Source organism: Rhipicephalus microplus, chromosome 8 (genome assembly GCF_043290135.1).
Source record: "Rhipicephalus microplus isolate Deutch F79 chromosome 8, USDA_Rmic, whole genome shotgun sequence".
Classification (NCBI taxonomy): domain Eukaryota; kingdom Metazoa; phylum Arthropoda; class Arachnida; order Ixodida; family Ixodidae; genus Rhipicephalus; species Rhipicephalus microplus.
In genome coordinates this window covers 30,836,864-30,859,331 of record NC_134707.1, presented here as the reverse complement: position 1 = coordinate 30,859,331, position 22,468 = coordinate 30,836,864, and the positions used below count along the sequence as shown (strand labels likewise).

The window sequence follows — 22,468 nt, the reverse complement described above, 5'->3', positions numbered from 1 at the left end:
GATATTGTGCTCAAAGTGTGCCCTTCTGTCACTAGATTCTTTAGTAGGCATCAAATTCAAGGCAAATTTTATTGAAGATTAAGTCACCGATACTCGTCTCCGTAGGTTATTTTATGACAAACAACTATATTCTTATTTATGATTAACGTGCGCGGGTTTCCTCCTCAATTCAAATGAGTGCGTGGGTTCCGCTTCTCTAGTCCGGCCGTGGAGGTGGCTACGTACTACAAGGACCCACTACTACCACTACTACCACTACTACTACTACTACTACTACTACTACTACTAGTACTACTACTACTACTACCAATACTACTAATACTACTATCGCGGACGCATGATCCACAGCTTAAGCAGCTTTGCCCCAAAATTAGGCTAAATTTGGCGGAAGCTGGCAGCAGTGTGCCCGATCGTCCGCTGAGCTTGGCTGAGTTTTTAGGGCACTTTTTGAGTTGTCTCTACCCTGAAAGAAGTGGTCATGTAGATTCTTTATTCAATATGTAGTAAAGTACCGCCATCCAGCGGACATTCCAAGGAGTAAACGAGAGGTAGCAAGGGTGGACAAGAGGAGCGGCATGTGCGCACTTTTTTACGGCCTGCGCTTCGTGTCTAGATTGCACCTTTCACTGCCTCTAATACATGACAGTGTGGCTCAACCCTCGCTGAACCTTGCTAAAACCAAGGAGATTACGCCCGGAAAGTTTAACATGCCGACCCTTTCTGGTCAGATACTGCTCAAAGTGCGTCCTTCTGATACTAGTTGTGTTTAGTAAGCATGAAATTTAAGGCAAATAGGTGACCGGTAATGTGGGCAATCGCAGGAAACTGTGGGATACGACCGCTTCCGGTTCGACGAACCACGTGGGTTAGCAGTGGTGCGTGCATTTTTGTAACGCTCAGTTGAAAAAAAAAAACACCTCCCCGTGCAGTGTCACTGCTTTAGAAGTTTTTTTTTGTTTTTGCTAACTGTGAGTTTGACGATTACAAGCTATATACAAAAGCCATGAATGGTAAGGAAACCTTTTATCACACTAAAGAGTTCTGCAATGCTTTTATGCTGCTCGAGGTAGCGTCAGATTGGCTAGCAGATCAGTCGATACAGAAGACGGTTTTCATTGTATGATACGTTACTTCAGATAAAAAGCACCACTTTAATAATCTCAGGGGATAGGAATGACTGTACCAGTGTGCTAAGAGTTCATTTCGGGATTCTTGCTTCAGCCGACATCGTCGGTTGATCGTCATGAAGCGCAGCACTTATTGGGTGCGTTGAGATATCTTTTTTTCCCCTCGTCTTCAGCGTTCTATAAGATGCATTTCTTAGTCGAAGCCAGATGCTTATTTTACCGCGGATTTTGCTCAAGCTCCGCGGCGCGGCGGCACCTAAATGCAACAGCCAGGCATAGACGGCACCAAATAATCGAATACTCGCGCTTGTTTAACGCACTTATTTCTTTGTGTGCCGTCCTGGCGCACAGTTTTACTAAGATGCGCAAATGGACTCGTCAAGCGCTTCGTGTAATCTTACTCTTCGAGTGAACCTTTCGCGTTTTTAGTCCTGTATGTGGGTGCAATGGCCGGCGCTCATTTCATATGGCAGGCAGGTTTCGCCCGAGCATTCCCATGATACATTGGCTAGGCGCGTCTGCAAGACAATTTATTTCTCGATTCAATATTCGCAGAAAATTATTGCGTTAGCTTTTTTATTAGTGCGGAATATACACGTATCTGCGATAAAATGGTCTTCGCACACGCTGGCTTCAACGTTCGGTACCCAAAGTCTACCTGTCGATGTGGCTCTCTTCACAGCCGCGGCCCACCTCATTTTTCTTTCTTCATTCCATGGGAATCGATACCTGTGTTTGCCTTTTGCGCTCGAGTTGGAGCAGACAATGGCTGAACAACCGGCAATGCTTTATCACGACGAAGATAAATGGGCTACCACGCACGTGAATCTCGAATAATCTGAGGCATGCGGTAGAGCGGTTCATCGTCATCTACTCCTCTCGAAGCGCAAGCCGGTAGTAGACGGTGCATCCCACAAACCCTCGCTCATTTACTGTTCACCTATTTGATTTTAGATCAAGTCACCGATACTCGTCTCTGTAGGTTATTTCACCAGAAACAACATCTTTTTATTTATCAATAACGTGTGCTGGTTTCTTCCTCAATTCAAACGAATGCGCACGTTCCTCTCCTCTAGTCCGGCTGTGGAGGTGGCTACGTACTACTACGACGCACTACTACTACATACATCGTGGACGCACGACCCAGAGCTTGAAGAGGTTCGCCCCTAAAAATTCACAGCGTATCCGAGGAGTGAATGATAATTAGTGGGGCCAAGCTTCCCAGTGACGTCTGCCGATTCCTCGTTGGTCTTACGCAGGCACACTCGTATTACCACGAGGACGGGCTACGGAGTGCTTCACTTCACTCGTCATCATTCGCCTCGTGGATGCTGCGCTTTCTTGCTTTCTTTTCTTAGTGTACTGATGCATCTATGTAATGCACTGCGCATGTACACTTCTCTCGTAGCCATGTTGTGTACGTAGGCTCGTCACGTATGCGCAACTAAAAGTATCTAATAAGAGAAACGAAATGCGCTTAATGCGGTAAAGGCAGCCTAGACAAGCTCCGCTCTGATAAAGCGGATCTCCGAGGTCGTGCATTAGGTCAGATTATCTGATTTCGTTGGCCCTGGGATTCGGTTTAACGCGGCGTCTAGTTTTGCTCACCTGCGTGACTATGTCTAGGCTTGCCGCTATTTGCATCCTCTGAACGTGGTGTGAAGATGTCAGGCCCAATTAAATAGGACGTACAGTTCAAAAGTAGCTCCCAAGAAGTCCGACGACTCCAGTGACCTCCTCGTCTCGTTGAACGAGATATATAGATGGATAGATAAATAAAGACATAGATAGATAGATAGATAGATAGATAGATAGATAGATAGATAGATAGATAGATAGATAGATAGATAGACAGAATAAACCAGTGTTCATAGCCAGAAAGATTGCAATGAACGTTCCCAAACACAAGGTTTATGGTATCCATTGCTTTTATAGGAAGGAATTGACCCGAGTCGCCAGGCACAAGCGCTAAGTACGTTAGCCTGCCTTATCACGAAAGAATCGGCCGATACGCTATGCGAATGCTTCTCCTTTTTCCATAGAGTGCTTATAAAAATAAAGAGGTGTTAAACCAGCTTTTTCACACTGTATTTTTTAAAACGACCAGTAACCAAGTTCTTATAAGACCTTTCGCACGCAGTTTGGATTTGTTGCCTGGATCAACCAAATACACAGCTACCGCACGTCCAGATAATACAGCGCATTTTGACGGTGCTATAGCTTATCGCTATAACATAGAACAAAAGAAATAATTCTTGTCCTGTTTGTTCTCAAGGGCTAATTATTTTTTGCTTTTGTTTGTTCTTTTTCGCATGCATCTACAGACTAGGCTTTTTAATTCTTGCACGAAGCTATGTTCTTCGCTTTACGAACACACATCTCCGCACTCAGTGCACATCCCTTCAGTTTTCTACTAAAGAGTTCTATCCCGAGCTATCGATTAGTTCCGAAACACTCATCGCGGAAGTAGATTGCTGGAGACAATGAACGCACCTCATATTATTTTGCTTTAGATAATAACACTATGCACATCGGTCTTTTATTACAACATCTGAATATGTAGCTTGTAGACTCAGAATTCTCTGGAAATAACTCCTAGAAGTTAATGTGCCAAAACTGGCAGGAACTTGAGGTGTGCAGTATTTAAGGACTCTCTATTAGACAGGAACGGCCTTCGCCTTTTAGCGTGCATAAAAATCTGATAAAATTGGTCTTTTTTGACTATGCTGGTGGTATGGTCTGCAATATCGCCTGCGATCTTAACTTTAGTCGCACGATACCCTTCTATACTACTAAGCTACTAATGTGAGTAGAGATTCTCTCGTCGTATTGCCCAAGTTTCGGACGTTCTGTGTCTTTCCCATGTTGAAACCCTGAATGCACACGTTCATAAGACAATGGTATGATGGAATCAAAAATCACCGATAGAAAAGACAGCGCCAACCAAAATAAAAATTACATTGGCAAAAAAAATATGCGTCGAAGCTTTTTTGGGGGTCATTTTCGAAAAGACGCTTTTGTGAACAAGACTCGCGAGGGAAAGCCGGAACGGGTTTTACGAGTCTATTTCTACTTTGGTCGACTGTGTGTTTTGTTAGTCCAGTGCACATTTTCTACTAAACTGGAGAGGCGGACGTCCTAAAAGCAGTAAGACCCATTTCTGTATGGACATATCGCCTACAGAAGAGAGCATGCAGGTGAGTCAAATCACCGAGTGTTGGAACAGAACCTTCTTGAAGCAACTTTATTACATACTCAGTCACCTTATGACGTCTGGTCACGCGTCTCGAAAATAAAAGCGAACATTCCATCTGCTATTTAAAGGACCCGGATGTCTTGCCTTCTCTTACTCCTCTCTTCGCCATTGGTCTTTCCCGAAGCAGGGTTTCACTACGGGCGCATACGTTTCGGGGATGACTTCAGAGCAGGTGAACATGACAGAACCAGGACAGCTCGGTCTGTCGTCTGTTTGAATATGCGATGCAGACTCTTTCAAAACGTCTTTCCCGATCGAACATGCAGCGCCCAGCTTCAGAATATCTAGCGGCGGAATCTCTCATGTCTTCTCGTTCCCATCACCAAGATAAGAAAGTGTGCGTCGTGGTTGCGAAGTCAGTGGTCTTTGTCGGTGAAGCAGTTTTCGTGGGAACTGTTGCTGTTTCCCCTGGCTCAGCTGTTGACATCGCTGTGCCGGTAAAGTGAGCAGCGGGACTATGCTCTTGCGTCTCGATGGTCGCCGATACGTCCATGGCGTTTGCATCAGCTGGAGTCTGTGGGGTCAAGGGATAATCTGTAGCAATCACCGAAGACGCCGTTCTAGTAGGGACCCACATGGGTGCCACGGACGCAGCTGGTGGCATCGCTAGCTCTGCGAGGTTTGCCGCAGTATCGTGATGTAGCAACCACGTCTCCGGGGGATGTATTCCTACAGGGGGTCTTGGAAGCCGCCTATCTTGAGTCTCAAAAGCTGCCGGAACGTTGATATCATCTAGATTGATTGCACTCTCTCGACTCGAGCCATCCCGCTCTAGAAGAGCGACACTCTTCAAACCTGACCCTTGCCGAACTTCCGAAGTAAGCTCTCGAGGAGCAACACTTCTAGTGAACTCGCTATGAACGCCATCTTGACTGACCACTACGTTTGGAGAACTTACGATATTCGGAAGAGATTGGTGCCTAAGACGCATTGGAAAGCTGACGCCATCTTTACGCACACGGACAGGAACGCGGTCGTGATACTGACGTTCCGGAAAGCAGCCGGTCTCTCGCTGTGCTTCTAGCGAAAGTTTGCTGATGTCCGGAAAGTCGTGCCTACGTTCCCGGTACTCGCTACGGGTAACGTCGCCGGCAGATAGACTTGTCGGCGCATGCGAAGTGGGACCGAACTGTTGCGTACGGTGGGCGCCAAAGGATCTTGGATGCTGTTCCCTGTATACATCACTCTCCGCACTTGAAGGATCAAATTCTTTGCGTGTTTCACCCCACATGTTTTGGCGCAGATATTGACCTTCGCTACACCAACTATATGACCGACGGCGTGCTTGGACTGGCATGCCTTGTTCCTGTTGCGGATCACACAAGCTAAGTGTCCTTGGCCGTGTGACTTTGGGAGTTGCGTCTTCGGAAGGAGATGGCTGTGAGGATGTGACACTTTGGCTTGGTTTCTTGAAAGTGCTGTGGAAGTGATATGCACTGAAAAACGACGACGAAGGCATATGCGATGTTGAATCGGAAGTGAGTTGGCGAATTTTTTGACGCGCGATTTTTAGCCATGGCACGGGCGGAGGTGGCATCAACATCTTGTCTACGTCGAAGACGGGAGGACTCGTGAACGCCAAAGACGCTTTCACTGGTTCCGGCGGTTTATATGATTCCGGCCGCTTCAATGCTTCTGGCAATAAACCTGAGAACGAAGATTCCCCAGCTTTTTTGAAAACGTTGCCCGGGTATCCGACCGTATCTTCTGATGGCACATCACGTTCTGAGGCCATCCACGTGTCCGGGGCCTTCTCTCCAGAAACGTCAGCAAAGCCTGACATCGTAGGCTCTTCCAAATCAGCCCACTGCAGCGCCCTTTTCCCCTTGTCGCGTTGCGCTTCTGGTGCGGCTGACAAAGCACGCTTTCTCGGGCTACAGCCGCTCTCAGAATCTCCCGAAGCCTCAGGGTCGAACGGTCTTCTGCGAGTACCTCGATTGGGTTTGTCGTCACTACCGCGTCGTGTCGACTCCTGTCCAAGACCCGTCACTGATTCATTTTTGGGTTTTGAGCTTGGTTTGCGTGACGCTCTCCGTCTTCTGCGTCTCGGAGCAACAAGATTGATTACGCTGCAGCGAAGAGCGTTGCGCATGGCTTCGAAACAACCTGTCTGCAATGAATCGAGGCTCTGTTCACTGGATGAAGGAGGAAGCGTTACGTCACTGTCTGTCGCCCTAAGGTCACGTATCTGCTGTGTGGATGGTGCGTCACTGGGCTTTGAAGTGGCTGCCTCAAGACCGTGGATACTTTCACGGTCTCGCACGTCAGGGTTACTAGAACTCTGTGGGGGGCGCTGTGTCGATGTGACGGGATTACGTGCCAGCCAAAGTTTCTTTGGAGGCAAGCTGTCTCCCATTAGACACAGGGACGTTTCGGGTTAACAGTGCATCGCTGCTAGCATTCGTGAGATGCAAGGTGCGGCGCCTTGTGCAAAGACTTGCGGCCTAAAAAGGACAAAAAGCCGCAGGTAAACAAATATCTTAAAATATAGGTATATTTGCAAAGGGTATAGAATACGCTGAAAGACAAAGGAAGAAAAGAAGGGTGGTGGCTTCCACAAATATCTTTAAATAGCTGTTAGGAACACTTTCTACGTTAAAGAACCCCAGGTGGTCAAAATTTCCGGAGCCCTCCACTACGGCGTCTCTCATAATCATATGGGGGTTTTGGGACGTTAAACTCCACAAATCATCCAGAACACTTTCTCTGGAAACCTAGGCCACTGCAATGCGCATGGGGTGATTATTTCACAAATTTACATAAAAATGTGGATATTAGAGTTCAGTGTCAACGCAAGAACCCCCCACAATTACGAATTTTATGGTAACAACGCGTGTGGGATTGGCACGTGAGATTTCTCGCCTTATGAAAGGTATTATGATGAAAGCGTGCCCGTGATGACACGTAACGTCATATCAAAGTGTAATAGTCCAACAAAGCAAAAAAAAAATCGACGGGTAGCGCAATGAGTGATGAAAGTCGAGGCACAAAAAGAAATGTCTTCCTCTGCATTCAGTGTCCAGGTTATCTGAGCTACTAGTAAATGTTTTCAGCATTGAACAAACGGTCTCAAACCAAAGCTGCATTGCGACACAAGCTGCATACACCCAGATTCGAGGAATAATGTTTACCGCGCACTTGTTCCTTGATTGGTTCGCTATACTAAACAATAACAAGGTTTCTTTATTGGAACTCACTAGGCACAGGAGGCCCATCACATCAACAGGTTTACTGTATTTATAGGACAATGATTATATACGTGACATTCGGTAGGCTGTAGCCTAGACGTAAGGTGACGAGGCGCTTTTTCTTTTTGTGGCCTCAGCGCACGTATCATAGAGTTATGCCACTGATGCCGTTTTTTTTTGCAAGTTGGTGAGGAGGAGGGGGGGGGTTAAGAAGGATCTAGGCTGTCCCATGTAACTTAATCGCATATAACATGCGTTGCGACAAACAATGTATAATCAACATACATCTAAAAACGCGAAGTTTACGGCAGAAATGCGTTTGGATGCTTTAGAAGACTTATCAATTAAGCCCTAAAACATTGGATAAGTGCGTGCGTATGTGGCACTACAAGGCACAAACACGTGGATTAGACAAACGTCAAGATAAATGCTGCCGAGTTATTTTTTCGTGATAAATGCTGTTTTTTTTATCGCAGAAAGCGTCATTCAATAATGAAATTCAAGATATAACGGAACGAATGGTACTTTAAGAAACAAAACACAAATGCTCGGCTACAGGCGAACTTGGACGAGACTGAAGTCTGGTAATGCCTAGGTATATAAACTCGATGATCAATTAAGCAGTTCAACGACAAAGAAGTTTGGTTATTAGGGTGGAACCTACAAAGCACGATTTAAAACACGGTGTCTAATCGAAGGTTGTAGGCCTAGTGCCACAATGGAGGGTGGAGTGACAGAAGGAAATTTAATGGCTCGTCTTTTCTTTGCTGGACACACCCTTATCGAAAACTAAGCGACGATCAACCCAATGGAAGTAAAGGATATGTTGCTTGTAGCAATTCTGATACGCATGTGAAAAAAGTGGACAAAAAGACAACTTGGTGTCAGCAGGGCCGAATTTTTGCAACATCTGAAAAGCGCGTCTGATGCTCTAAAAAATTTTGTTACGGTGACGGTAGTCCCCCCATTTTCTCAATCAGACATTTATATATGAACCAAATTTGCGAGTGTTGGTCAGGGCCACTTTGGTCTTCCATACATGGCGTCGAGTATGTTGTTTATTTTCCTGCATGCATCAGGTGATACGATAGCTGTAGCAAAAAGGCGGTTACGAGAACAGCGTCTTGCGAAAGTTGTCTAGATGCGCGGCACATCTTCTGTCTTTAGAATCTTCTAAAATGCGAAGCGTCAGCTGAAATACTGGCAGAGGTGACCGCCTCATGGAACCTATTCACATTTTTTCATTAGCGCACCACAGTTGGCCCAGCTTAACGCAAAAACTTCGCGTTAGTCGCAGCAACCGTGAAATTCCAGCCGTAAATCTGAAAGATATGAAACCCAATGTAGGAGCAGACTCACCGTGAGATCACGTCGCGCAATCCATGGCACGGGGACGTCTTTCCGGACGCGGCTGATCCTACAGTTCTTCTTCGATGCGACTGCCGAGCCGGAACAAGGTGTGACAGCACACAACGCAGCTGTGTATTAGAAAAGGCGAGTGCAGCTGCCTGTTTCCACGATTTTCAACCCTCAGACTGTTCCTTCGAACTAACCCGGTTGGGGACGGAATACAAAAACTGCAAGCTCACAGAAAGAAAGCGCCCGTCATCGGCCTCACAAGTATCCTTTGGTCGTTATCGGGATGCGTAGGTGGGCGTACCACTTTACTGGAGCCATGTATGAAAAATGGTTGACCTCTGAAATGTGAGTAGGTGACATGCGCACATGTCAGTATACAAATCTAACAGATCAAAGTTATTCAAACGTGAGGCATTCGCACGTGCATCCTGTGATGTTTACATGTTTTCTGCGCGTCATCTGTGCGTGTGGTTTTTTTGGGCCGTGAGCAGTGCAGTGGCATATTCAGAATTTTTTTTCGAAGGCGGGGGAAAATGGCATCTGGTGCACCCTTAATATATGTCCGTACGTGTGTTTATATGGCAGCGCGTACGTATAAGCGTGCAAAAACGCTAATGCGATAAGGGGAAAAGGGGAGGGGGCATTAACTCCCCAAGACGTTTCAGCTCCCGTCTTCATTTTATTTGGTTTTATCGTGGTCGGTGTCTAGTTTTAGTGGTATCATGTCTGTACCTGAACACAAAGGTTTTCCGTCCAACTCCCTACTTCATTCTCAGCACCTACCCAACAGCAAGGCGGGTACCTTTCGGTAGGTTGTTATTACTGTGTGCGGTGCATACTGGCAGGCTGCTACGCTGACTATACTGTATTCAAGCAGCGTGCTCTAGCGGCATGAAGCATGAGTACGGATTCAGGACAACCTCTGATGGACGTCCACCTTCGCTTTTCATTCGGATAATACGGCTGATTTAGCGAAGATATCATTTCCCTTTCGCCACCTTTAGTGACCCTGCCCGTCTCAGTTTGCACGTGTATATATCTACGATTTTTTCATTTATCTACCTACTATACGTGAACAGAAATTTCGTATACTGCAGATGGAGGCGCACAGCGCCTGCTGTATATCTTGAGACTCAGGAAACTTGCTGCTGATAAGTTTCCTTCATGCTCCTGGAATGCGAGATTCATGCTATATATTACCATTCATCGTCCTCGCCTCATTTTGGCCCAGCCAGCCTGATGTCGAAGTAGTGACGTAGCTAGCCAACTACGAAAACACAATCGCAGATGCAGGAGGTCCCCTGGCATATTGTGCGTTCGTTCTGTCAGTTCATCAGATGTTCTGCAGATATTGGCTGATCTTCGGAAATGCTGCACATTGTTGCCTAGAATTGCGCAACTGGTTCTGGATTGGTATCGTCTATTAGTAAACAAGTAAACAAGGATCGCTATCGGCTATTCTGCTAGCGTGACAATACCTGGGTAGAAAAATGGCATCTGAAATAAGTCCTAGGCATTATATGACAGTAGAACCTGAGAGGAAGCTTCTGCCGTAACGTTGATTATTACCTCGGAAAACACGCGTAGTCACACCTAGGACTGCGTGGGTTGGCCTCAAGGTGGCACACTTGAGTTCGATCATCGGAGGGCTCATCTGTGATCATTGAAACTTTTTTTATGGGAAATACGGCGAACTCGGCAGTCATTTTTTCTGTGTGTGCCTTTTTTCATGATTTAAAGCTCTTTGAACTTCGTTCAACGTCAACCAAATTACATTTTAATTTCACAATTGATCGTACGTCTCACTGTTATCATTTACTTATGGAAGAGCCGAATGAATGAATGAATGAATGAATGAATGGACTTTATTTAAAGTCCGGCAGTTTTACCGGGCGAGGGGGGGGAAGAGGGGATTAACCCTTGTCTCTTCCCACTCTCCCTTGATAATGATGGCGGTGCCTCTGGGGACCACTCGAAGTCCTTGCACCCGGGCGGCATCTTCAGCTTGCCGGACGGCCCAAAGCTGGTCGGCCAGCTCATCGCTTGTAAGTGCCGCCTCCCAGCGGCAGCGCAGCTGACGCCGCCGATCGGCAACAGCGACCGCAGCCGCGGTGGAGGCCGGCTCCTGCCCTCGCGTGGTGGTGGGAGCAAAATTTTATTTGCACATTTATTATTTACTATGAACATTGCTTCTCGTGCCATGTAAAGGTACGTTTTTTTTATTGACATGTCTAGAGAAGCACTCTAGCTGTCATCTTATTGCGTTTTACGATTGTTTTTGTTGCCAGAAACAACTAAATAGGGACATTGACGTTTTGATACATCTGTACATCAGGAACACCCATGTTTGTCTATTTCGGAAACTGATTAAGAACTTTTCTATTTACGAAAACAAATTAAGGGGTGGCGAACAGCTGTCGCACCAAAAACTATACACATATGTTTTGTGAGCCCGTTAATCAGACGCACTTACGTTACAAGTGTAATCACCTGCTAGACTCACTTCGTTTCTCAGTTGCATATATTATCGAGCATAGTTATTGGCATGCGTGCATCTTTCGAGCGCTTGCGCACTCGCTATATTACGCAAATACTAGACGCTACTACGTCACATGCTCAGCACTCGCGCAACACTGACAAAAAAAGAGATAGATGTTTACATACCACTGTTTAAGCATATAAAAGGAGCCGTAAATATGGGACGAGCTTTATTTTGCGCCACAGGTAATTCTTCCTTGGTTTCCTCCAAAAAGTATACTTCAAGGGCCCCCTGGTGATTAAAGCAGTATCTTGTAATCATTTCTTACCTGGCTTACGAATGCCTTACGTTAACGCATCGCTCAGACGTAAAGCTAGCAGGCTTGTTCAGCGTATGTACTATGGTGAGCAATATGAGCTCGAACAGGCGAGTGCAAGTCACGCTGACTATAGTGCATTCAAGCAGCGCACTTTAGCGCCATACAGCATGAGTGCGGATTCAGGACAATCTCTGATGGACGTCTACCCTCCAAGCCTACAGCGGCATCGCTGCTGCAAAGCAGGGTCTTGCCAGTGGCCGCAAGCAGTGATATGAATTTGCTTCAATGCACCCAGCAAGACACAGCGACCCATCAGGCTACGCAGCAGCCAAGATATCGCCAGTGACGTAGCCGGCCGTCATGCACAGGCCATGTTTGACACTTGCCGGTGATTCTGATGCGGCTTATTCATTTTGTTTGTTTGGATATTTTTTTGCGCTATCAGTGCTTGCTGCCATTGCAACCCAATCAACAGCAGCTTTGCAGTATTGCTAGCACAGCGGCAGTGTCATCTGTAAGCGGAAGACCGTCCTATTTTCTCCTTTCGTTTCGGCAGCGCCATCCACGTACCACGCTATCTTAGTTGCGAGGCTATTTGCCGTGCGCTCTAAGTCATATTGCTCACGATAGTGCATAGACGAAAGGCGTGCTCTTTTCGCATACAAATAGATGGTGCTCAGTCACACAAATGATAATTGCAAATTAATTTGAGTCAAATAGCTGATTTAATCACATTTCTTTATTTACTGGTGGGAAATTGTAACGTGATTGACCGGCTACAGGTAGCTTTTTAGACATGTGTGATGACATGCATCTTGTCAAACTGTGGCGCTAGACGAGTGACTTCGTAAAATGCTTCAACAGGTGTCCTTGTCGTTAATCTGCGAAAAAGTCGGTGATCTGGAAGTGCAAGAAACTTGCTTGTCGTTACTGGCACACTTGAAGGAATGCGATTTTTGGTTGAGGTACTGGAACATGACGTCATCTGAAATATAATCACACACGAGTGCAGTTGGACTTGAGAATCACTGGTCTTCTCACAGGGATACAAAGTCGTGATTCGTGTGGTTCAGTTAAAAGGAAGGTACTTTTCAGAATAGTGGATCGAGACCGAACTGTCCCAGGTTTCATTTTCAGGACGCAGGCGCCGACATTCGGCAGTTGATTGAGCGTTTTGTTCTTTCTTTAGAGACATTGCATTTTAGACAGTGCTGAAATGGCTAACTATTGGCGCTCTTTGCTCCACATTGTGGCAGTACACATTGGAATACTCTGACAATCGCGAATTCTTTATCGCTCCCTGTTAGGTTCAACTAGATCTTCGTGTACCCGTCTCAAGCTTTCACTTAGTTGTAATGACAACCCAGTTCCTTTTTTTCACTCGGGTGTCGGTGCGTGGGGACTATATGAATACGTTCGGTTGTGGCAAGCCACATCAAAATTTTGGCCTGTCGCCACATATCTGCCCTGTACCTTTCCTTTGGAAATGGGAAAATGAAATACTAGTCCTCTTCTGCGCACGCGTTAGGATCGTGTGAATCTGCGCGAATGCTCAATAGTTTCTGGGTGGCCTAGATAAAGATTTGATGGCTGAATAAAAAAGTTCTTGTCTGCCGTTTAATTGCGTTGTCTCAGTGTGGATATAAAGCGGTTCTCAAACACTATTAATCCTTCCCTCTTCTTTGAATACCCTTGTAACTAATAGCGTGCTAATTAATTTCGCTCCAACCTCCAAACTGGTTCACGTCATCACCGGTTTCCCATTATTACTTCCCATGCTTCGTGGTACCCGACATGCATTCCGCGATACGAATTGCAATTTACCGTCGACCAAATTGACGCAAGTTGTTTTGTGTTCCCATAAGTTTCGTCCTTCCGGTTACATTGCAATTTTTGTCCACATAGGAATTGCACGTTTTCTGTTCGTTATGGCAGTGTCACTTTGTCAGCCATCATGTCTAGTACAGTGAACCCTTGTTTCTTGCGACTCCACGTTGTTGAAATTCTTAGGGCCCTTGAACGTCGTAGCCATCGAATCAAGCCTTTCGTTCAGTTTTAGTTGTGGCGGGCACAATTTTTTCTGTGCTGGTTTCCAATTGGTTGGCGAATCTGGCGACACAGATGATGGGGTTATCCCGTTGTCGAATGGTTGGGGAGCAAGAGATGTTCTTGTAATATAAGAACACACTGCCTCCTTTGATAGGGGCTTCTGCTGGACCACCTTATCTTTTTGTTGAAGCGGCCACCATGGCAATCGCTCAAATGCAGGGAAGCAAGTTGTCGCAGTGATGGCTTCATTTGCAGATTTTTCAGGGTATACACTCGCCGATGGCTTCCCCCAGAGAGAATACTCAGATGTCAGCGTGCTACTACAGCTAGACAACTCTTCCTCGCAGCTCTCGTGCGCTCTGTCCACCGGTGTTACTCGATGTGAGGAAGGCCACTCCATCACATCAATGGCGCTGTCTTCCCCAGAGGAATCACTGAAGGATGTTTGGCGTTCTTTTAGATCTGAACTTTCTCGGTTGTGTTTCATTGTCATTGACTGTTCGTGCGTAAGACCCGGCGAAAGGCGACTGTAGTTTGCCTGACACATGTTGTGCCACGATTCAGTGCACTCTACGTCTTCAAGATCCGAAAGTTTAACTCTCGTTTCTTGTGTTTCGGCTGCCCGGTTTGGCAAATCAACTACGCTTTTCTCCAACTTTCTCAACATACCATCGACGTGATTGTCCAAAGATGGTTTAGGCGCTGCTGAAGAATTGAAATCGCAAGGTTCAGAGGATGAGTAGCTATCTGTGTTGGAACGCACTGACTTTCGCTCACTAGGTCTGATGGAAGAAGGTGACATCACAGAGTTGTGTGTTTCGTCTCTATTATTAGACCGGTCCTCTCGTTGCCCAGGCGTAAGAGAATGCGGTGTCTCTCCTGGGAGATCGACATGGTGGTCGCTGTAATCAGGGTTCATTACCAGTTCCGCCATCTTTCCTAAGACCTGCAGCAGCGTCGGTGAAGTACGGTCATTAGTCAAACATCGATCTCTCAGAAGTGCTCTCCATGCTCCCTGAAAAGACGCCCAGGATTCGTTAAAGGATGCAAGCTCCTCCCGAAATTTCGGCATTATCTGCAGCAGAATAAGGGGTACCGGGTCTGCCTGGCTCGCAGGGGACTGAGTGTCTGTGCATTCATTTTCAATCACTTGTGGCGAAGGTCTTTGGTAATTCTCTGTCCCTGACTTACGTATTGGCCTTCCAGGCCATGTTTTTTCACCACCAGAGCTTGCTGCTGGTCCATGTGACTGCTGTGGGTGGGAATTCTTCACAGTAGTTACTTTTCCGTTTGCTTCGCCAGGATATTCCGAAGATGAAAACGAGGTGCTTCGAGACGGTAGTTCTTGCCTAGCATACGTTCTTTCGGTTTTCCATTCAGGATTGTGGTCATGACGTGTCGGAATGTGTTCCCTCCATTTTCGAGGTACATGATGGGCCAAGTAAGAAGATTCTGCGTGGAGGCTGTTTGATGAATAGCGCGACTGTTGGAAGAGTTCTCTCTTCTTCCGCGTCTCGAAGGTGCCGTACAACCGTTCATACTGATCCTTGTGTGGCGTTCGTGGTTGGGGACAAATCTGTTCCGCAGGGGGCGGCAGTACTATTGGACCATTTAGGCCGTCTCCACGAACTGGTGGTGAAGGCGCTGGAGTAGCGTCGCAAACTGGTGATGACACGTACTGCCCATATCGTTCTGGCCCTCGAGCGAAGCCTGCATTGAAAAGAAGTTATCTGTAGAAATGTTTTCTGGCACGGTGCTGTCTGTTAACGACTGCAACTCACGTTTTGATATCACGTAAACGCCACTCCCGACAGAGAGGGACGATGGTCGAGCAGGTCTTTGCAGTACGTCCCGGTAGCATGTAGTTCTGCCTTCCATGGCGTTGTAGTAATGTCTGCCCGGGAGCACGTAAATTTCGTCTCGGGATCTTGGTATCACTTGGCTTAGCCTGGGGCCTTTTTAACCTGTATTTAGAAAAAAATATTAGCATTTCGACGAAACATCAAAATACAGAAAAGAACTAAAAAGGAGAGTTTTAGTTTGTCGTGTGTGACGGCACGAGTTGGTGCAGTAAAAAAAACTACAAGCACAATGAATGAATACATTGTGTCTGTTACAAGAAAATTCACAAGACCGGACTTGCCAATATTAGCCAACATTTGACATAATTTGGTCAACATGGCAACCGGAATTTCCCACTAGCATTGAAACACAAGAACCATAAGCAGTAATACAGCCGTATTGAACAATCTTGAGCAAGCGTCAGAAGGAACAAGTTCCATGAGAAACACCATTGCACATCGTTTGCAAACAGCGCTCGCGGAAGGAGGTCGTTTTCAAGGTGCGTCCCTTAGTAGAAAATTCAGAATGTTTGCTTAAGCAGGATGTCTGGCATCATTTGTATGTATAGTGAAGAAGAGGGTGAGTGTCACATTTGTGTTGTAGGTACTCCAGTAAGCGTCATAAAACCAGGGACGCCCCACCGCAGTGGTGTAGGGGCTAAGGTACTCGGCTGCTGGCCCTCAAATCGTGTGATTGAATCTTGCTGGGGTGGCTGCATTTTCGATAGAGGTGAAAATTCTTAAGGCCCGTGTGCCCAGACTTGGGTGCACGTTAAAGAACTTAAATGGGGTCGAAATTTCTCGAACCCACCAATACTACGGCGTATCATATGATCATCTAGAGGTTTCGGGACGTTAAACTTCATATATCAATCAGATTAACAAGTAACAAATTATTCTTCTATTCGAGCGTGTAAAGCAGAGCGAAGTGAGTGCGTGATGGGAAGCCTGAGATTTTTTCTTTTATTTTTAATTCTAATAACTTTCCTAGACCACTTCTGCCATATAAAGTAATGAAACGTGACGTACGGTGTCTAATTTAAGACAAACACACTAAAACGATCTTCAAACATACCTAGAAACACTAAATTTTAAACGAACCAATATGTTCAAAATGGAAATAAATCGCGCTATAAGCGAATATCTTGGTACCTCTAATGCATAGAAAACGCATAAAAAGTTCTACACTTTCATCATTTAGTCTCAATGAAATTCTGAGCTGTTTACACTATTTAGTTATCTGTTTGCAACAATTGTTGTACTCTATCTAGAAATACAGAAAAAAGACTCCACAAGTTCTCATCTCAAATAAATATACTTAGATGGTGTCAGATCGTACAGTAACAGAGGTACCGAATGCCTTGGGTTAGCAAACAACTGTACCAAAAAATAGCAGTTAAAAATGATAGGCAGGACTCGTGCTAACTGAGCGTTCTTAATTTGCCCCATGTGTCGTGACGAGTGTGACAGTATACGGGTGAGACATTTTTGTATCTCCCCTGAGCATAAACCTCACCAGAAAGCTCCCCAAAGAACAAACTGATGTTAGGAAAATATCAGTCGAAATCAAGAAGGAAAAAAAAATGCGCCTGGGTAGGACATGAAGCGTGTAGGCTTGATAATCTCAAATCATTGAGAGCAACTGACTACATTCCAAGAGGAGGCAAACGCACCAAAAGGAGAAAAGAAGATGAAAGAGGAGATTGAAAGGTTTGCCGGCAAACTTGGCCGCAGCAAGCACACTGCATGGTCGGTTCGATTGGCGGAGAATGAGAGAGGTCCTCGCCTTGCAGTAGGCGTAGTCAAGATGGGGACCATGATAATGACTTATACCATACTTAATAAGGATATTGTGGATCTGCAGTGTACACAAGAATTCAGATCAGCTGAGTTTGGAATAGACAGTCACGGGAACGCATTCAAGTATGTGGAATTTGACAATGTTTCTGGAAAACGCGAGTAACAATTCATTGTATTGTTGTGAGGGCATATCTATTCAAAGTAAATAAGCCCCCAAAATCAGACCTTGACTGTATTCAATCACTTATTGGTCTTTAGGTAATGGCGTAACGTCACCGACCATGACTCTTGCGCGTGCTTTAGCACCTTGCTGCTTGACGGAACTAAGTGTGACCCGGTTTTCCTATTAACACTGAATTCGGGAATGATAAGTAGTTACACTGCTCTGTTTTCATCTATGACGAGATCTTATATTTAACGCCGATAACCATAAAAGCTTCTTGAGACAGAATATAACTGAGATACGCTCACTTGAGACGCTCGAAATGTGGCGCATTGAAATGTGAAGGTGTACACAGATAAGAAAGGTATTGTCTGGAACAAATAGCGTTGCTATACAGAAACCCATTTTGCTACAATTTTTTGGTACATGTACTAAGAGTCATAGAATTTTCAGAGTAAGCGTTAATAAAGAAATAAATAAACGAAGCACATCGCCGTAACGTTGCCGTAACGAACCAAAGAGCAGTCGAGGCTACTAGAGAAGCACTGTTCACTACAAGATAACGCTTGTTTTCGGTTTTTCGTGATACAAAAGCAACAAAATTATTTGAGCTTTATTAATTCGCATGTCCAAAGAAAAACATTTCCTTTTCGCAGATCGTCGAGCAAATTGGTTCTTGGCGACACCGCTTCCAGACCGCAAGGGGTAATTGTCCTGAGTAAACAAGGGGCGTGTCTGATTGGCTCAAGTATAAGGGAAACACATTTTACAACATGAACTGGAGGGCACTACCTCATAAATGCCACGCTTATGCTTTCGCGGCCGATCCCTAAACACAATCAGAGCACAGCCTTGCCCCGCCGCGGTGGTCTAGTGGCTAAGGTACTCGGCTGCTGACCCTTAGGTCGCGGGATCGAATCCCGGCTGCGGCGGCTGCATTCCGATGGAGGCGAAAATGTTGTAGGCCCGTGTTTTCAGACTGTCGTGCGCGTTAAAGAGCCCCGAGGTAGTCGAAATTTCCGGAGTCCTCGACTAAAGCGTCCTTCACAATAATAGGGTGGTTTTGGGACGTTAAACCCCACATGTCAATCATACAGAGCACAGCTTTTGTAACCGCAGTCGACGAAAAGACATTATAGTGGTAATCGTTAACAAAAAAGTTACGCACCATCTTCTGGAGCCCTTGATAGAGTATGCAACAATAAGATATCGGGTTTTACGCCCACAAACAACGATATGATTATAAGAGACACCGTAGGGAAGGGCTCCGGAACTTTCAGGCACCAGGTGTTCTTTAACGTGCCTTGAAAACGCACAACACATGGGTCTCTGGCCTTTCGCCTACATTAGAATGCGAATTCCATGAACTAAACCCATGAAATTTGAGTCTTAACAGAGCCTGTCTCCGAGTGCCAGACAAGAGCAGTGGAATGAAAAAAAAAGCTTAACCAGCACGCTTAGCGGGCGCCCAATCGCCTGCGACGTCGGTATATCAAGCCACGAAGACTGCGATTCATTCTGCTCAAGAGAGCTACAGCTCCAGAGGCAATACGACGGCTGTAGTAGAGGGCAAAGAAGATTGCGATAGCTTGGTACGCCTTCATTCTACCTAGTCTTGCCCACTGTGCCCCTGTTTACTTGTCTATCTGCACTATTTCAAAATCAAACGACTGTTCACGTCGTGTCAGTACCTCAAGGTAGTCTTTTAAAACCTAGAAGCTAAATGAATTAACCCACCCATGCGAGTTCTTGATTCAAGGCGGATTCCAAGGCGTAAATACCACATCGTGATAATGACAAACTACGCCACAATAATAACCTTGTATATGAACAGTACCCATCAAGAAATTGACACAGAGGGTGGTTAACTAGATAAAATTGTGCGTCTTACCAGACCCCATTGGCAGATGATCGTTGGCCGCAGTGCTTCAGGAACCGCGTTGAAACGTAATGTGGCCCGGTCTGTGACAGCCACCACAGCGGAAGCGCGAAAGCTTAAACGCAATGGCTGCGATTGCCGCGCCACAACGGCTTAAATATGCCTTGTGATCGTATCTGCGCAAAGTACGTGTGTGATGACGGCATTTCAATGGTGAACATCTCGTTGTCTTTCTCTGGCGTGTTATCAGTGTGGTGTAACGACGCGACCAAATCGATAAAATAGTATTACTTTATCAACGCAAAAACTACAGTACTTTGTCGGCGCAAATTCCAGCTAGCTATTCATTCAATACCGTAGTTTGTTTTTTGTGGTACTGCGAAAGACAGATACCTCGAAGATCGTCGATATGGTGCTTTTTTTTCTCGCGTTGCATGCATTCACAAACAGACCAGCAAATAGGCGTGCACACGAAAGTGAATCCAGTATTTAGAGCTGTGCGCTAATGGGGAGGAATGATAAACAAAAGGAGTAAAGGAGGCAGTTTTTGCTCGTTTGAACAGTGACACAGGCGCAGTAATGGCACTTTTATGTTGCCCATGTTCACCGCTCTACGCTAGCATTTTGTTTGAAGGAGAAAGATTTGGATGCCTCATTGAACAGTGGCTCGACGGAACGCCTCGGTGGAACACTGGCTAGCGTGTTCGGAAGCTGACAAGAAAATGTGGGTTCTGTACCGGCAGTGGCGGTCCCATTTTGTTAGAGGTGCAACGGTAGAAACCCTTGTACTGTTCGATATCAGTACACGTTAAAGAACACCAGAGGGTTAAAATTTTTGTAGCGCTCCACTACGGCGTCTCTCATAATCATATGCAGGTTTTCGAACGCAAAACCCCAGATATGGTTACTATTGTGAGATGCATTATCAAATGCATAAATTGAGCAGCGTCTGACGTGGGTGTTATCCGCTTAACTTTATTTGTGTAGCAGTGTCTGGGCGGACAATCGTCGCGAGCACCACCACTTCATATCAGCTTACCGCTTCTGGTGTTACTGATATCCATGTTGCTGTTGCCACCTTTACGGAACTATAAACCACTGGTGATATAAAGCATACGCGGCTGTTTAATGTATGTCTGTTCGTGCATTTTTGCATATATTTAGCGCAAATATTCGTAAAATCTCGTTCAATAAAATAATGACCACCCAGTCACATTGCGTGCGCATTCTTTTGATAACATTCATTCCCAAAGTACGTGGGATCGGCCAAATATTCGTAATCTTTCATTTTCATGCTGGTAGAAGTGCTGGTTTGTAAAAAAAAAAAAATATGACATGATGGGTGACTATTGTGGAAGAAGCAATGGTGGTAACGCACAGTTACAAAAATGTAGTTCTCTGTTTGCAACAATACGTTAAACCGGAGCTTGAAGTTGGTGAAATTATTAAGCAGCAGACTGACGTCAGTGGTCCACGGAAAGAGGCACAATTGTGGGGAGGTATTTGTTTTAATTTAAACTTTTCAACAGTAGGCTAAAGTTTACGTATTTTATTCTTCATCACCCTTGATAACAGGATAACAACAACTATCACTATGATTACTGAAGGCCGGTAATATATAGTAATGCGTCACAACCTAGTACATTTAAATATTGACATGTATGCGTACAGACGCTTATTACCTGCTAACGGCAGGAAAATCCTCTACTCAAGTTTTCTTTTCCTATGTATAAATACTACTGTGCTTACCTTGAAACACGTTTGCCTGGAGGTCTGTACCTTTCCTGTAGGCGACTGGGTGTGTTTGGCAAGGGGCGTCAATAAGTCATTGTACTCTACGTCGGGCCTTAGCAAAATTGTGCAAGAAAGTTTCGTATAGATTGCACTACGTGCTTAGTACAACCAGACACTTTCCAAACGTGTAAATTGAGCTCGCGCCCACTGATACGCAATAAGCGTAACACCTGTTTATACGGAACTAAATCATAATCTGCTCGGCCAGAACACCACGAGACAACGTTCCTCGTATAGCTTGGGCTCTGTAGAGCACATGCGCTCACAGATATTTAACAGAGCGTTCTGCTACTTTACAGTGGAGCCACTACTTGGCGGGTGACTACACAGAAAAGAGAAATCCGCAGAAGGGAAGTACCGTCTGCTGCTCCTGCCTTGTATAGTACTTTTACTGAGCGCTGGTGTCATCGAGCACAGTCTATGCCTTGAAACCAGCACTTCATACCTTAAAAAAAATTCAGCTAAGATGCGAAATTTGATAAGGTGAGGGATTCTATTGCGTGAAGCGCCACTTCTATGCAGCAGTTTTCAGCGTTTTTGAACGTATTTGCAGCAAAGTTACCTCAAGAAACCAAACTGCTCACGTACAAAACACTAATCCGTTCAGTCCTAGAATATGCATCTACTGTTTGGAATATATTTCGTGAAAACGGTGTTTACAAGATTGAGTCCCTTCAGAAAAGGATATTTCAGAAAAGCATTCAGAAAAAAAAACTACGATAGGCGCTGTTCACCCTCTTGGGAACTTTCTAGTTTATGTATGACTATATTGGCAACACGTCAGCGCAAGAAAAGTGAAAGTTGATGCATACCTTGATTGAGTACCCACGTTCTGCCCACCTAAACGAGTACTTTCAGTTTGCTTAACCTCCCTGCACTCGTGCCTCGCATAATCTTTATCTTTTGCCGTTAATATAAAACTGATTTGTACAAGTATAGCTACTTTTCTGCAACGATTGACAGTTGCAATGCTTTGCCTGGGTTTTTTCGTGCTTTGCCAATGACCAATTTTTTCGCTTGCACTTGACATGTGATGTCATCGTCACTCCAGCCATAGCCTATGGCGGGCTGCAGTAAAAATTAATAATTAAATAATTAACAGTACAGAATGAGTACCTTGAAAAATGATTGAGATAATGTTATGTTAACCCGCCGTTGATTTATTGCTTTTGCAATATAGCTTGGCTGCAATTTTCAACACCGACATCGCAAAC

General features: G+C 45.3%; 2 long non-coding RNA genes across 2 annotated transcripts; both read right to left on the bottom strand.

Moving 5' to 3' along the window:
- Positions 1 to 4,342: 4,342 nt before the first annotated feature.
- Positions 4,343 to 9,441, bottom strand: LOC119165293 (uncharacterized). Its single transcript, XR_012885541.1, has 2 exons — positions 8,931 to 9,441; positions 4,343 to 6,827 (listed from the first exon to the last, which is right to left on the bottom strand). It is a non-coding gene; the product is annotated as an uncharacterized LOC119165293 (long non-coding RNA).
- A 3,006-nt stretch (positions 9,442 to 12,447) lies between these two features.
- On the bottom strand, positions 12,448 to 19,619 carry LOC119186398 (uncharacterized). The gene is made up of 3 exons (XR_012885540.1): positions 19,473 to 19,619; positions 15,559 to 15,741; positions 12,448 to 15,487 (listed from the first exon to the last, which is right to left on the bottom strand). It is a non-coding gene; the product is annotated as an uncharacterized LOC119186398 (long non-coding RNA).
- Between the last annotated feature and the right edge of the window lie 2,849 nt (positions 19,620 to 22,468).